The sequence below is a fragment of the Meriones unguiculatus genome, chromosome 15, assembly GCF_030254825.1.
Source record: "Meriones unguiculatus strain TT.TT164.6M chromosome 15, Bangor_MerUng_6.1, whole genome shotgun sequence".
Classification (NCBI taxonomy): Eukaryota; Metazoa; Chordata; class Mammalia; order Rodentia; family Muridae; genus Meriones; species Meriones unguiculatus.
In genome coordinates this window covers 59,086,179-59,102,629 of record NC_083362.1, presented here as the reverse complement: position 1 = coordinate 59,102,629, position 16,451 = coordinate 59,086,179, and the positions used below count along the sequence as shown (strand labels likewise).

The window sequence follows — 16,451 nt, the reverse complement described above, 5'->3', positions numbered from 1 at the left end:
GCATAGTAGGAAAGTCTCTGGTGTATTCCTTACCTAGCTTACAAGCTAGTGAGTAGTTGAGAACTGGAAGAATTTATCTGTCTGGAGGAATGGCTAAGGAGACCTAGAAAAGCAAGTGGGTCTAAGATAAACCTCTATCTATCTATCTATCTATCTATCTATCTATCTATCTATCTATCTATCATCAATCTTCTATCTCCATCTTCATGTATCTAACCTACCTATGTATCATCTATCTATCTATCTATCTATCTATCTATCTATCTATCTATCCATCCATCTATCTCTTATCTAATCTACTTACCTAGTATCTATCTACCTACCTACCCACCTATTGTCTGTCTATCTATCTTCATCATCATCATATCTCCCTCCATTTTCTATCATCTACTTTTTAATCTATATCTATTTATGTGATATATGATGCATATATACACGTGTGTGTGTGTGTGTGTGTGTGTGTGTACTCGTGTGCATGGGAGCCAGATGTCAATGCTAGTCTTTCCCCTACCAATCTCTTTCTTTTTAAGTACGGTCTCTCACTGAACCTGGGGCTTGCTGATTTGACAAGACTGGCTGACCAGCAAGCTCCAGAGATCCTTTTATCTCAGCATCTGCTGTACTGGGGTTAGCGGTATGGACCACCATCTTTGGCTTTTTATATTGACGTTGGAGAATCAAACTCAATTTTTCAGGCTTTCACTGCAAGCACTTTACCAAGACATCTTCCTACACCTGCAATGTTTGAAGAATTATGCTCATATAGATATGAGCCCAAATGACTGAAAATATTATTTGAAAGAACATTTCTTAATGTACTCTAAATGAAGAAATAATGTACACAAAAGATAGAAAATGTGACTGTGTATGAAACGGAATAGTTGGAATATGTGAATATGTGTGTTAAACTGTTCTTTTTTTTTTTTTTTTTAGATCATTGCCTTTAAGAAAATGCTTCTGCTTCATGACTGGAAGTAGCAGAGTTTCAAGCTTTTATCAGCATTAGAATGAGTGAAAGGCAAATATTCACCTGGAGTTCTTGACACAGACTTGAAATCACCATGGATCTGAAGGTAGATGTTGTAGTTGGATATTATTAATATGGATTAGGTATGTTTTAAGATAGACAGTTACATACTTGAACAGTCAATTTTTTTTTCTAAGAACAGATTTAGATGGCTTGTTAGCAGTGTTACAGGAGACTATTCAGCAGATTTTGAGAAAACACTGTTGGCTCTCATCCCCCCCCCCCCCCGGAAGAAATTAATCTTTCCATTGTTACTCATCCTTTGCCATGAAATGGGAAACTGAAGACTTGGGTCTGGGAGGATCTCTGTGGTTGAGGCTGAAACTTCCCTGGAACTCATGGTGGGGGAAACGTAGAGGTCCTGGGTCATGAGCCTCGGTCTCATGGCCCATTTCAGAGTGAGATGGGGACTTAGGAGTGAGATCAGGTCTCAAGTGAGCACTGTTTACAGCAGCAAATTTCTTCTGCAAACTTTTAGCTATTCTTTTTACACTTCTTTTTTTCTTTGGTAGCCTGGTATTAAGCTTAAGTGAGGCAATCCTCCTGCTTCAATGTCACTTCAGTCCTCTGGACTATTGGAATTATAGGTACAAGTCACTGGTTTTTCAATCACTGTGAAAATTACTTATTTATTTATTTACATGGTCACATTCTTTTTTTGGGGGGGGTTGGCAGTTTTCTTTTTTAAATAAAATTTTTAATTTTTATATTAATTACAGTTTATTCACTTTGTATCCCAGCTGTAGCCCCCTTTCTCCTCCCCTCCTGATCCCACCCTTTCTCCTTCATCTCCTCTTATGCCCCTCTCTGATAGGGGAGGTCCTCCTCCCCTTCCATCTGACCCTAGCTTATCCAGCATCATCCGAACTGGCTGCCTTGTCCTCTTCTGTGGCTTGGCAAGGCTGCTCCCCCATCCAGGGGAGGTAGTCAAAGAGCTAGCCACTGAGTTCAAGTCAGAGACAGTCCCTGTTCCCCTTACTAGGGTATCTACTTTGATACTGAGCTGCCATGGGCTACATCTGAGCAGGGGTTCTAGGTTATATTCTTGAATGGTCCTTGGAGTATGCTATGCTTGTGGAGTTCCTGTCCTCTCCAATTCTTACTCTCTCACCCTTCTTTCCTAAGATTCCCTGCACTCTGCCCAAAGTTTGTTTATGAGTCTCATCATCTCCTTTTACACAATGTTGGGTAGAGTCTTTCAGAGACTCTCTGTGGTAGGCTCCTGTCTTGTTTCCTGTTTTCTCGTTCTTCCAATGTCCATCCCATTTGCCTTTCTGAATGAGGACTGATCATCTTACCCAGGGTCTTTCTTCTAGCTCACCTTGTTTAGGTGTACAGATTTTAGTATGTTTATCCTATATTATATGTCTAGTAACCACTTGTAAGTGAGTATATACCGTATGTGTCTTTCTGTTTCTGGGATACCTCATTCAGGATGATCTTTTCTAGTTCCCACCATTTGCCTGCAAATTTCATGATTTCCTTGTTTTTAATTGCTGAGTAGTATTCCATTGTGTAAATGTACCACAATTTCTGTATCCATTCTTCTGCTGAGGGACATCTGAGTTGTTTGCAATAAAGCTGCTACGAATGTGGTTGAACAAATGCCTTGTTGTGTACTGAAGCATATTTTGAATATATGCATAGGAGTGGTATAGCTGGATCTTGAGGAAGTGCTATTCCTAATTGTCTGAGAAAGCACCAAATTAATTTCCAAAGTGGTTGTACAAGTTTACATTCCCACCAGCAATGGAGGAGGGTTTCCCTTTATCCACAACCTCTCCAGCATGTGTTGTCACTTGAGTTTTTGATCTTAGCCATTCTAATGGCTGTAAGGTGAAATCTTTGGGTAGTTTTGATTTGCATCTCCCTGATAGCTAAAGATGTTGAGCATTTCTTTAAGTGTTTCTCTGTCATTCTATATTCTTCTACAGAGAACTCTGTGTTTAGCTCTGTACCCCACTTTTTAATTGGATTACTTGATTTGTTGCTTTTTAACTTCTTTAGTTCTTTATATATTTTGGATATTAGCCCTCTGTCAGATATAGGGTTGGTGAAGATCCTTTCCCAGTCTGTAGGCTGTTGTTTTGTTCTGACAACAGTGCCCTTTGCTTTACAGAAGCTTTTCAGTTTCATGAGGTCCCATTTATTGATTGTTGATCTTAGAGCCTATGCTGTTGGAGTTCTGTTCAGGAAGTTGTTTCCTGTACCAATGAGTTCTAGGCTCTTCCCCACTTTTTCTTCTAACGGGTTTAGCGTGTCTGGTTTTATATTGAGGTCTTTGATCCACTTGGACTTTAGTTTTGTGCAGGGTGATAAGTATGGATCTCTTTGCATTTTTCTGCATGCGGACGTCCAGTTGGACCAGCAGCATTTGTCGAAGATGCTGCCTTTTTACATGATCACATTCTTATCTCATCCTTGGAGTGAATCTACACTTTAAATGAAAAAATAAAATAAAGGTCAGAAAAATCAAGCAAGCTGCTTTTGCAAGAGATCTACCTCCATACTTGGTGGTATTTGAATGGTCAAGCTCTCCATTTTCACTCACTACAATGGAGTAAAAGACTATTCCATTAGGGTGCCAAGATACTTTTTTTAAGTTATTGATGAGTTTGAATATCTTTTCAAATAATATGTTAACTACATGTGGTGGTAAGAATTTTATGTATGTTTCCCCTTTTCTGTTGCATTGCTGGTCTTTCCTTAATAAATGAATATCTCTTCCTCCTCTGCCCTCCTCCTTTCCTTCTTTTTGATTGTGTCTTCTCTATTGTCATAGATTTCTTCTCCCCCCCCCCCCCCCGCCCATCTCTGTCTTTCTTGTCAAGGTTTCTCTGTGTAGCCTGGCTGTCCTGGAACTTACTCTGTATACCAGGCTGGCCTCCAACTCAGAGATCCACCTGCCTTTGCCTCCCAAGTGTTGAGATTAAAGCCGTGTGCCACTACCACCCAGCTGTATCATGTATTTCCATATGGTAGTCAGATTTCCTTTCTTCTTTTTGGAAAATTTCCCAGCTATTTTGGCATTTTCCTTTTTTTCAGTTCAAATGTATTACTGCATTGGCTCCCCTCTCCCCCAGTCTGTAACGGAGAGGGCCTTTGAGATTGTATTTTGTTTATACATTAGCTTAGGAAAAATTGACATCTCTATAACATGGAGTCTTTTCACGCTTAGGGCTCAATTTATCATTCTGTAGTGCTTTTGCATATCATGTTGGCTGTTTCCTGGAATCCCTCTCCTCTGTCATTCCAACTTGAAGCTGGCTCCAAGGGCAATATGTGTGAGATTTGGAAGAAAAAGTTGAATCAGCACTCATTGTTTCTAGAGGTTGTCATGGTTAGAGGGGAGGAGAGGCCCATGGGTTCCAGTGGTTTCCAGCTCTTCCCCACACTGTATCCCCTTCTTCTCCCTTTGGCCCCACTGATTAAGCACAACCTCAGTCCCACCAATAGCTTATCTGGCAGTGAACCCACAGAGGCGGTCCATATGCAGAGGCAACAGATTTCTTTGGCTTGTTTCTTCTCATTGTGCTATCCCCTTCAGCATCTGCTGGCACCTTTCTTCCAGATTCCCCTGAAAGCTAACTGGGTTAGAACTTAGAAGCTGGTAAGTGAACTTTTTTCTGATCCTAAAATTCACTGTGTTGGGTGTTTACTTCTTCAATTCCTTCTGCAAGTGAGCTGGTCTACTTTCTCTATTGAACAAATGCGTAGCCTTTCCCTTGACTTAGCTCTTTTCTCATTTATTACTGTAGTACTGAAGCTCTGTTCACAGAGATGCTGTACTCTTCTTTCAGTATTTATTCTCAGATATTTTATCATTTTGCTAGTTCATTATGAATGAAGGGTTCCTTCCACAATAATGTAATTGGACCCACTTCAGCATCTTTGAGTTTGTTAAACTTGCACTTGGTACACCTTCTCCAGAAGATGTACTCATGGCTTGCTCCATCACTTCGTTTGAAATCTTTACATATTGCCATCTTTCCAGAGAAGTAGTTCTGAGTCGTTTCATATAAAGCTTCTATACAATATACTCTGCTTCCATTTTACCTCCAACACTGATTACTATTTATCCTGCCATAAGGTTTTCTTATTTATCTTACTCGATTTTCTCAAGTAAATTATAAACTCTACAGGGCAGGGCATTTAAAAAAATCTGGCTTGCTCATTGCTATACAGCCGATGCTTAAAATGATGTGTGACAAATGATACTTAATGCGTGCTTTCTGTGACCGAATATCTAAAAAGTGATTCATTTGAAAACACTGGAACTCACCACAGAGGCTAGGCTGTCTGGCCAGCAAGCCCCATGGATCCACTTGTCTCCACCTCTCCAGCTCTGAGATCATAAGCATATTCAACCATGCCCAGATTTTTATATGTGGGGTTTGGAACTTGCACTCATGCCATTTTGCCTGGAAGGTGGGCATCTTACTGAGTAAGGTATCTTCTAACCATCTAGATGGATTTTAATGGTTTGCAGTTATAATCCTGTGGATTAGGACCACCAATTCTGAACTTTTCCTGTTTAAATGTCTGTTCTTTCAAAGGTACTTATCTAGAGCTATTAAAAGAAAACCTCACCAATTTAATTAATGGTTCATATTCCAAAAATGTAATTATTAAATCAGTTGTGTGGATCCAAGATTGTATTTTTCTATGTAAACAGTAGGGTAATGATGAGTGTTCTCAGCTGGCTCATACCCACAATACTGCTGTTCTATAAAGATGCAGTGATGCCCAACTCCTCTAATGAAATTTCTTCCACGTGGATACACGTACTCCCCCATGAAATTGCCATTTCTCTTCATTGTCTGAATCATCCTTGGAGCCAACATTCCAACACCACGTACTAATGATTTGTGACCAAGGCTGTCCGTTCTGCATGGGCTTAGCTTGAGTTCACAAGCTTGAGTTCAATGGGATATGCAGGGGCAGAGCTTGTGAATGCTTGGAAGCTGACCAAAAAGGAAGCACACTAGACAGTGATGGAGACAGGTGTGTATCTGGAGAGCTCTCAGCTTGCCAAAATGCCACAGATGGCAGTGTGGATCCTGTATTAGCAGATAGTCTGACTGCTAAGGGTGAATGGGAAAATGTTGGTCTTTATGAGAAACCTCTCAAGTCTGAAAGGTTTACTTAAAATCCGTGAACAGGGTCTCTGTCACTCGTTGAGGCTTTGTAAGCACACAGGACTGTCAGCAGCAGAGAATCCTCTTTCCTCCTGGCCCTAAGGGGTCCATCCGTGGCTACAGGAAAGGCTGGGAGAGCTTCAGTCTGAAACATGGTTGCAGGAGGAGAGAGCAGCTGATCATAGCAGCAGATCACTGACGTAGGCGTCATCACCTCTTTTTCCTCTCAGCATCTGAGCTCCACATATTCTTCCATTGTCTTAAACCCAGAGAAGGCAGAGGGTGCTATTGTCCCAGTCTGAGAAGGTCAGTGTCCGGAGCCACCAAGCAAAGGGAACAGAAGATACTGACCTATAGTCGACCGCAATACCAATGACTGTTTAGATTAAGTGACATGCTGACACATACTGAGAAGGAAGACAAAACATGCCTCAGGGCCTCCGGGCCTTTGGGTTGAAGCATTCTTGAAGACACTGATGTATATTTATTTATATTTTTGTCAATTTGACATTATTGTAGGAGTGTTTATATAGATGAGGTGGAGAAACGGGATTTGAACACTGAATGTCACATTGCTCGGAGATGCACTTTGTACCCACTCTATGAGATGGACTGAATTCCCTTGAGGAGGTTTCCCCCCTTCTCAAAATAATAAATACAACAACATTAACACCGTGGAGTTTATCAACAAGATTTCTCAATTGTTGTATTCTTACTTACTATGGTAGTTATTGTTATATAGCAAACCACCCCCAATAGTTACTGGACTAAAACAGCAATATTTATAACCTCGATTTTTCTGGGGAATCTTGAATCCAGCATGGTTTAGCTGGGTGGTTCCGCTTCAGGGTCTGGGTTGTATCATCCGAAGTCTGTCTGAGGCTGCAGGGTCTACTTCCAGGAAGGCTTATGCACATAACTGCTGGTTGGAAGCCTCCGTTCCTTGCTGCTTGGCTTTTCCACAGGGTTAAGTAAATGTCAAGAAATGGTAGCTGGCTTATCCCACGCCGAGTATCCTGAGGGAGACAGAGAATAAGAAGGCAACTAAGATGCACATTGCTATGTCATTTAGAAGCTAATATTAGATGGGGCAAGGAGAGCTAGTTTTGAATCAATGTCCACAAGCAGTGCCAGTGAGTTTTAACAAGAGCTTCTTGGACTTCTCCTGGAAGGTGACCTGTGGATCAGTCTTCCTTCCCTTGGAGAACCTTGGCATACAGATAACCAAGGCAGGAAACAGTCAGGTCATGTCTATAGTCCCAGCACACCCTGGGAAGCTGGTACAGGAGGATTGCCATGAATATGAGGACAGACTGGGCTACATCGTGAGTTCCAGGATGGGTTGGGCTACAGAGTCAAAGTGCTTGGCAGGAGAGACAGACAGAGAGAGGGAAAGAGGGGTAGAAAGAGAGAGGGAAAGAGAGAGAGGGGGGAGGGAGAGAGAAGAAAAGAGAGAGAGAGAGAGGTTCCAAAAGAGAGAAATTAGAAATTAGACCTTTTCTTTTTTTGGTCCCATAAAATATTACACACTCACTGGAGTCTGTACTTCCTTTCCTACCCAACACACACACACACACACACACACACACACACACACACACACACACCTTATGATGTGAACGACAAGGGGGACTCCGTGAGGAGAAATGTAATTATGATTCTTTCCTACAATTGACACCACCTTTGGTCTGCTTTTTGGCTCCAAGATGCGAGGTGCTCTCAGAGATAAACAGATAAAAGTTCTGATCCCTTTTCACATCCCCAATCTTCCACTCCTGACCATTTTCTCAAGGTGAGGGCTCTGTGACGCATGGACAAACTGTTCCTAATTTCAATTTTTTCATTGTCACCTCGGTTTTAAGTAGGAGGCATTTTCTTCTATTAAGTTCCTCTTTTGGTTAGCAGATTACAACGATTCAGCTTTCTTGTGTGTTTTCTTCTGGTTTGTCCATGTGTTGAGCGTGCTGCATAAGCCCCGAGGAATTTAAGGACTCCCAGACCCAAGTGATAAGTGTCCTGAGTGAGATATGAGGGTATACAAAGGCTGTTGCTAAGCAGCTATTTACAAATAAAGGCATTTCTCCAACCAAACAGAGTCATCAACAAATGCTGTCGTTAAATGGTGCAGTCGGGGAGACTACCTTTACTGCCGAAGAATTTACTGTTGAGCCCTTTATTTATAGTGCAGATAACGGTTGCCTGAAAAGGGAGGAAACTGTGTCAAGGGATTTTTATGAGTGGTGGGGAAAAAAAAGTAGGCTGTGTGTTGATTTGAAATGACGACCAAATAATGATTTCATTTCACCATCAGCCCGCAATAACTCTGTGACTCTTTCACCAGTGACATTGGGATCTGCAAGGAATCCAAGCCGGTTGGTTCTAGGTACTAATCCTTCATGCTGGGAAAACGATCTACCAGGTACACAGGACTGAAAGGTTCTGCAGGGCTAGTTTTTGTATGACTTGGCTACTTGTCTTGACAACTGTTGCTTGTGGTCCATGGCTTGAGAGTCTGCGCTCCAGTAGTGTCAGCTCTGGGATGTATCTGTGGTAATTATCCTAGGGTAAAAAAGGAAGCACTCAGATACCCATCTTGTTTTCATCCAAAGACGAGAGAAAACCAACAAAGCAATTTCAAAATAGTTTCAGAGAATAATGATGTACACAGAGCCCATCTCTTGGATTTCCCTCTCATTAATTGCTGCTTGACACTGGGCTTTAGAACCGGCATCGTAAAGTGGTATGATTCAGTTTAAAGTGAGATGACTCATTTAGAACAATCATCAACTTCCTGCCACCCATACCTAATGCTATTATTTTTTATTTTGGCTAAACACCTCATGTTTGGAGTCATGTTTTAAAATTTTATTTATTTATCATTTTACAGCCTGATCTCAGACTCATCTCTCCCAGGAGTCTTGCCCTCACTCCTCCATCCCCTCCCCCATCTCTCCTTTTTCTCATAGAAGGGGAGGCCTTTAAGGGACAAACCCACCCTGGCACCTCAAGTCACAGCAGGACTAAGTTTATCCTCTCCCATTGAGGCCAGACAAGGCAGCCCAGCTAGGGGAAAGGGATCAAAAGGCAGGCAACAGAGTCAGAGACAGCCTCCAGTCCCATTCTTAGGGAACCCACATGAAGACCAAGCTACACATCTGATACATGTGTATAGAGTCCAGGTCCAGTCCATGAATGGTCTTTGGTTGGTGGTTCAGTCTCTGCAAGCTTCCATAGGCCCAGGTTAGTTTACTCTATAGATCTTCTTGTGGTGTCCTTGACCCCTCTGACTCCCTTAAATCCTTCCTCCCACTCTTCCACAAAACTTCCCGAGCTCAGCCTATTGTTTGGCTGTGGGTCTCTGCATCTGTTTCCATTATCTAGAGGGTGGTGTTTGTATTGCTGTGATTCATTTGTTCTACTTTCTTTGGCTTATTTTGAGCGAAGTGTAATGATCAACTATGACAAACCCGTATAAACCAAAGCTCTGGTCGCCAGTTAACATTTCACGTACCATCTACTGTTGCTGTTTGCTAGATTTGTGTTCTAAGTATTGTTAAATTTACTTTTACCTTCCGTACAAAGCTTTGCATGCAGGGAACTCGAAGAAGGGGTGGGTAGAATCTACAAAAAGGATTTCAGATCCAAGGGTCAAAGCCATGTGTCCTGGGTCATGGATGTGGCTTATTTCTGACTACTTTACTTGTGGATCTGGTGGCAATATTTAGGTTTGTGTCTGTAAAAACACTACTCTAAAGAGAGTGTTGGCTGACAGTGGCCAATAAGTAGAAGGCAGCTGCTGTCCTACGTATTTCCTGTCCTACCTATTTCCAGCAGAATGTGAAGACTCACATGTATGGGCTTTTTCAGAAGCGTGTATTTTCTTAGTTTCAGACGGAAGTATTGTAAAACCTTTAAGTATGTGATGGGGCTCCATAATGCTGGGATTCTTGTGGAATGTTGAGGCATTGCCTCCTTAATGCTGTTGCTTTGTGGATAATCTACAGCTTTCATTTGGCTGGCTCAGGATATTTAAGCAGAGGTTGTGTTGCATTTGTAGCACGAATTTACCCGTGAGTCTCCCCAGCTCATCTGACCAGGGTCCGCTGCTTATCACAAAGGAGTCACTTTGTGCCTTTGACTTATCTCGAGCTTTAAAGAAGGGTTGCCTCTTAGAGTCTTAGACAGCATCAGCTCTGAGTCTCTAAACAAAGACCTTCATTTTGTCCTTCTGTTATAATCTGGTACCTCAGGGGCAGTTTCAGGAGGGTGGATTTATGTGTCAGAAATCAAGTAGATTTTCTTCTTCTTCTTCAGATTTATTTATTTATTTATTTAATGCATATGAGTGCTCTATCTGCATGTGCACCTGCATGCCAGAAGAGGGCACCAGATCACATTACAGATGGCTGTGAGTCAGCATGTGGGTTTCTGGGAATTGAACCCAGGACCTCTGGAAGAGGAGACGGTGCTCTTAACCACTAAGCCATCTCTCCAGGTTTTCAATTAGAGTGGTAATGGAAATGCATATTAGCTTGGCAGACAAGGTGCCTGTGGGAGAGTAATGGACCATGAGATGTACATGTCATTAAATTTTTTATTTTATTATTTATATGCATCTGTCATGTAGATGCACATTACATAAGGATGCCCGCAGAGACCATAAGAGGATGTCTGGTCCCTTGGAGCAAGAATTATAGGCATTTTTGAGCTGCCCAACATGGGTGCTGAGAATTGAACTCAGATCCTCTGTTAAGAACAGCGAGTGCTCTGAACTGCTGAGCATCTCTCCAACATCATTTAAAATTATTATTGTTTTTTTTCTGTGTGTGTCTTTCTGGTGTGTAGGCATGTGTATTCCAGCATACCTGTGGAGGTCAGAGGACACCTTTGTGGAGTTGAGCCTCTCCTTCCACCTTCATGTGTGGCCCAAAGACCAAACTCAGGCTTGCGTGGCTTAGTCCATGGTAAATGTGTTTATTTTCTGTTATGGAGAAAGAGGAATTGAAGGCTGCTGGTGGAATTAAGGTCGCTAGCACACTGATCTAGAAGCAGAAAGAGTACCCTAGATTATCTGGTGAGTCTGAAGTAACTACAAGTGTTCTTGGAAGTGGAAGCCCTTGTCCTTGTAAGTCAGAAGAGATGTCAGAGAGGTGCAAGTGATGGCTTAGATAGAAGGTGGAAGGAGACTATGAGGCAAAGCATATAAGCAAGCAGACTCTAGAAAACATATTCTGTAGAGCTTCCAGAAAACAACCCAGCCCCAAGACCTCTTGATTCTAGCCCCAGGAGACCTACGTCAGATGTTAGTTATCAGAACTTATAAGATGGTAAATTATATTATTTTATGAACGATTGCTCTCTTCAGTCATTAAGCTTGTTGCAATTTGTTAGATTAGCAACAGGAAACTAACACAGTGCCCTGTAAAATTTACAAGAGAATGTTTCCAGGTGGAATAGTCTCAATTCTGCACGATTTCTTATCCTTCTGAGAGTCCCTTACTTTTTGGAGCATCTCAGAAAAAGGGAACTGGCACCCATGTTGAACTAATGAACCTTCTTTCATCCTTCCAGAATAAGTAGTTATTTCTTTAACCCAGTGGTTCTCAACCTTCCTAATGCTGCAACTCTTTACCATAGTTCCTCATGTTGTTCTGGCCCCCAACCATAAAATAATTTCCATCGCTACTTCGTACCTGTAGTTTTGCTACTGTTATGAGTTAAAGTAAATATTTTTGGAGATAGAGGTTTGCCAAAAGGGTCGCTGCTTTAACTTATTGTATTTTAGTCAATTGTTAACACATAATTGTGTTAATTCTTTAAAGATGATTTGGGGGCAAGAAAATGACTGCCTTAATTTTCTACATATAATAGAATCTAGGTTGACTCTCTTGTGGGTTTTTACAAAGTCGTACTTGGGATGTTGAGTGGTAGATAGGGGGCGAAGCGAACTCCTTTGCATTTTAGGTTCTGAGAGACACTTGGAAAAGTGGAAAAGGACCTGGCCACTCTACCTCGGTGGTCTGTTCTGTGGTGGTTTCTTGGCCAGCCCTACTGGTCATTTAAAGGCAGGTGGCTCTGCCAGAAACTCCATTTCTTTATGACATGTTTAGCTGTGGAGGCCCTTGCTGAGGCTCCCAACACATAGTGCCTAGTATTGCTTTTCTTACACCCATCCCTCTCCAAGAACCCATCATTTCAGGTATACTGCTGTCATGGGCATGTGCTGGTCTCACTCCTCTACTCAATTCCACCTTCCCATCCTCCTCCTCTGTGGCAGAGAATCTTCCACGCTCAGGGCATTTGGCAACCCCCATGCCTGTCCTCCTTTGTTGTGTGGTCCCTCAATTCTCTCAGTGTATTTAGACCAAGGGTGAAAAACTGACCCAGTGAGCCATATTTGTTGTCATGCATGGCCTCTTGTTTTTCCTTGGTATTCGTGGTTATATCTTGTACAGAGCTTAAAATTGGAATTAGTTTTCACATTTTCGAAGGAAGATTTCGTTTGTATCTGTCTCGGTTTTATTGAGAACGCAACAGATATGGCAAAGCTGGACTTTTATTCCTCCAGGCTGTAGCTGGCTTGGACTGAGCACATGGCTAGAATTTGTTCTCCACATCTGTATATTCTCACCATCCCCTGTTTTGTCTTTATCACCGAGGCCAAGAGCAGTTATTTGCTCCGTACACCAGATTTGCTTTGCCCATTTACATTATTTTTCTAGTCTCCACAGATCTGAAAATTTATAAAGCACGGTCTAGATTTTTAGTATGCTTGAAACACCTCTTTCTCCATTCCCCTCTCTCTTTTTCTTTTCTCCTATCCCCCCATATGTGTGTGTGTGCGCACACGTGTGCGTGTGTGTTTAAACTCAGACACACAAAAATCCCACTGAAGTATGCAGAGAACTCAGATACATAAACAAGGACCTGGCTGCCAGCCTGGTGAGGAATTAAAAGATAATAGGACAAGACAGTTTGCTTTCTATGGACGGCCTAGTAGGAATGACAAAGTCCAGGTGTTTTTGCAGTTGGTCAGCACGCTACATGATGTTATCAGCAAGTTATTTTGACTGCGTACCGCTTCCCTGATGAGGAGGAAAAGATCTAACTCTTTGTGTGGCTTGTTGAGACTGTAGTCATGCTTGCTGGATGAGTAATTGGAGCAAATGAGGTAGCCTAGGGCCTCTCTGGTAGAGGAATAAGATGTGGACATCTTGACCATAGTTAGAAATCCTCTGTGAGGCAAAATTAGGTCCAGTTATACCAAACTAATTATGATTTCTGTAAAAACAGCCGCAGAGGGTTGCATTATAGCTTATTAAAAACCTCTGAATGAAACAAAGGTGCAGCATGATTTAAATCAATTTGTGAAATTGATAAATGAGAAGAAAATAATTTTAACATTTATCAATCATCCATCTATCTATCTATCTATCTATCTATCTATCTATCTATCTATCTATCTATCTATCATTTATTTTGTGTGTGTGTGTGTGTATGTGGCAAGTATGCTATAGCATGTGTATGGAGACAACTTGTAAGAGTTGCTTTTCCCCTTCCATCGCGTAGACCTTAGGGGTTGAACTTAGTTCATCAAGCTTGGTGACAATATCCATTGAGCCCAAATATGTGTCTATTCATTCATAAAACTTCCTCATCGTAGGTTAAGACTGATGAGTTTTAATGGTTGTACACAGACATATAACCACCACACCAAACAAGACACAAACATTTTCATTGCTCTAACATGTTAAGCACATGAGTACGTGCACATGATGGTGTGTGTGTGTGTGTGTGTGTGTGTGTGTGTGTGTGTTTTCTGTGAATTCTCTCCTCCTGTGTGATGTCTGACTTTATATATCAACTTGACTGGAATGAGGCATACCTAGATACGAAGTAAAACTTTGTTTATGGGTATGTCTATGAGGGCGCTTTCAGAAGGGACCAGTGCTTGATTGGATCTGTGTTAAGAGATTCATGGAAGGATTAAAGAGAAGCAAATGTCAGAGAAAGGAGTAGTGGCCACGCCCCTCTCCCCTTGCTGCGGAGCTGGGACATCAACACTTAGTTTTGGTTTTGTTTTGTTTTTGTTCGTTTGGTTTTACATTCTATGACTTATGCCAGCAGTCCCCTGTTCGGACTCAAACTGGGAGTTATGTCCCAATTCTCCCATATGTAGATGATATATTCTGGAACTCCTGGGTCTCCATATGATATAATCCAGTTTTCAGAATAAACACATATTCTATTTGTTCTGTTGCCCCAGAGAACTTGGGATAATACACCACCTAATTAATGTGGGTTAGCCTGGGTCTCTTCTTATATTTCACACAAAGGAAATCGCATGGAAAGGAAATCACATAGTGTGTAGCTTTTTGGTGCTTGGCTTCCCCCCCACCCCCAGAGGTTGGCAGATGTTTTGTGTAAAGAACTCAATAGTGATGTTTTTGGCTTTGTGGTTCTGATCTCTCAGCTGTAGCAAGCACAGAAAATATGGAAATGAACGGGTGTGGCCAGATTCCAATAGTGCTTTATTTAAAATAGATGGTGAGCTAGATTGGGCCTGTGGACTTCAGATTGCCAAAATTTAGCCAACAAAATATTTTTACTATTTATCAATGTTGTTTCATGCATTAGTAGTTCATTCTTCTTATTCCAGAGAACTGTTTTTGTTATGGTATGAATATACCACAACTTGTTTATCCACTCTCCTATTGACGGATGCTTGGGCTGCTTCCAGTCTATGATTATTACAGATAGGACTGCTGTAAACCTTCCTGTAGGAGTCTTTTTGAGAACACATGTTTTTGTTTCTCTTGGATACGTACCTTGAAGAGGAATTGCTGGGTCATGGAGTAGATGAATAGTTGGCCTTAAAGGAGCTGAAAAATTGTTTTGCTAAGAGGTGGTGCCATTCACCATTCTCCTCAGCACTGTATGAGAGTCACTGTGGATCTGTCCTTGCCAGCCATTTTGATGTGCTCAGTCTTTTGTTTTTAGCCACCCTAGGAGTTCAGTCTCTCTTCGAACCAAGCTCTCTGTCTCTAATGATCACATCTCAGTCTGGCATTTCTTACACCCCGTTCAGTGCCAGCTCGTTCCCATTGTTCTTGGTTCATGTCTGTATGCATGTGCCTGGGCCTCTTCCAGGCTACTCGGAACCATTGCCCTCATTTGTCACTAAACATATTACCGTACTTTGGATTCCCTGCCTAAGTCTCATTCCTCTAAGCTAATCTTCACCTGAACACATTGCCAGGGTAATCCTACAACTAGAAGCTGGCCATACCCACCTCCCATTTTCTGTCTTCTTCTTTTTTCCCTTTGAGACTTTTATGCCTAAATTCAGTGAATGTGTGCCTGTATTCATTATAGTACTTTAGAGTAATAGAACTTACAGAATCTCTTTCTCTGTATATATCTGTACATCTATCTATCTATCATCCATTTAGGGATTTATTAAAATGGCTTACAGGCTGTGGTCTGGCTAATGTCTATGAATGAAAGTTCCAAGAACCCAGTAGTTGTTCAGTTTATGAGGCTGGATGTCTCAGCTGGTCCTCAGTACACACCGGAATCCCAAAATGATATTGGTAGGGAGGTGGTGAGAACAGGCAGACAAAGAGCAAAAATCTTCCTTCGTCGATGCCCTTTATATAGGCTTTCAGCAGAAGGTGTGGTCCAGATTAGAGGTGTGTTTTCTCAGATCAAAAGATCTGGATTAAAGATGTGTCTTCCTACCTCAAAGATCTGGATTAGAAGTAGGTATTTTCACTTCAAATTAAGCAAAGATCTTTTACAGGTGTGTCACTCCATTTTGGGCTTTTAGTTAATTCCAGATGTAGCCAAGTTGACAACCAAAAATAGCCATCAGAGTGCCCAAATTAAACTGGGTATAGATATAGCTCATAACTCTCCAGAAAGAGCTGTCACCACATATTCATTGCTTCTGGAAATTCCCTTAACTTACTGTCCCACTCCCTTGAAAATAATGGGGTCTCAGTTATAATTTCTCTGAAGCAAATAGACACATGTTCATTTAATCTCATTACCACACAAACCACTAAGAGCTGCTTCACCAGAGAAGGTTTTCTTAGACAACAGAAAAGAAGAAGAAAAAGTAAGAACTGTCCAAAGACATAGGCAGTGCTTGTAGGTGTGGTTCCCTGAAAACCCATGGAGACTCTAGGATGCAAGGAGGTAAAGTCTAGCATGGGGAGTGTTAGGTGTCCTGTCTTTCTTGATTCCTTTTCACCTTTAAAAAATTTCCTTTCTCCTACTCAGGA

The 16,451-nt window shown here is 41.6% G+C and overlaps 1 long non-coding RNA gene across 1 annotated transcript in view; it reads left to right on the top strand.

The window, feature by feature from the left end:
- The first annotated feature begins 938 nt into the window (after positions 1-938).
- LOC132647986 (uncharacterized) overlaps positions 939-16,451 on the top strand; it is a 37,654-nt gene continuing 22,141 nt past the window's right edge. Inside the window, exon 1 of the long non-coding RNA XR_009586308.1 lies at positions 939-1,073. This is a non-coding gene — a long non-coding RNA (uncharacterized LOC132647986). The remainder of the gene's footprint in view (positions 1,074-16,451) is intronic.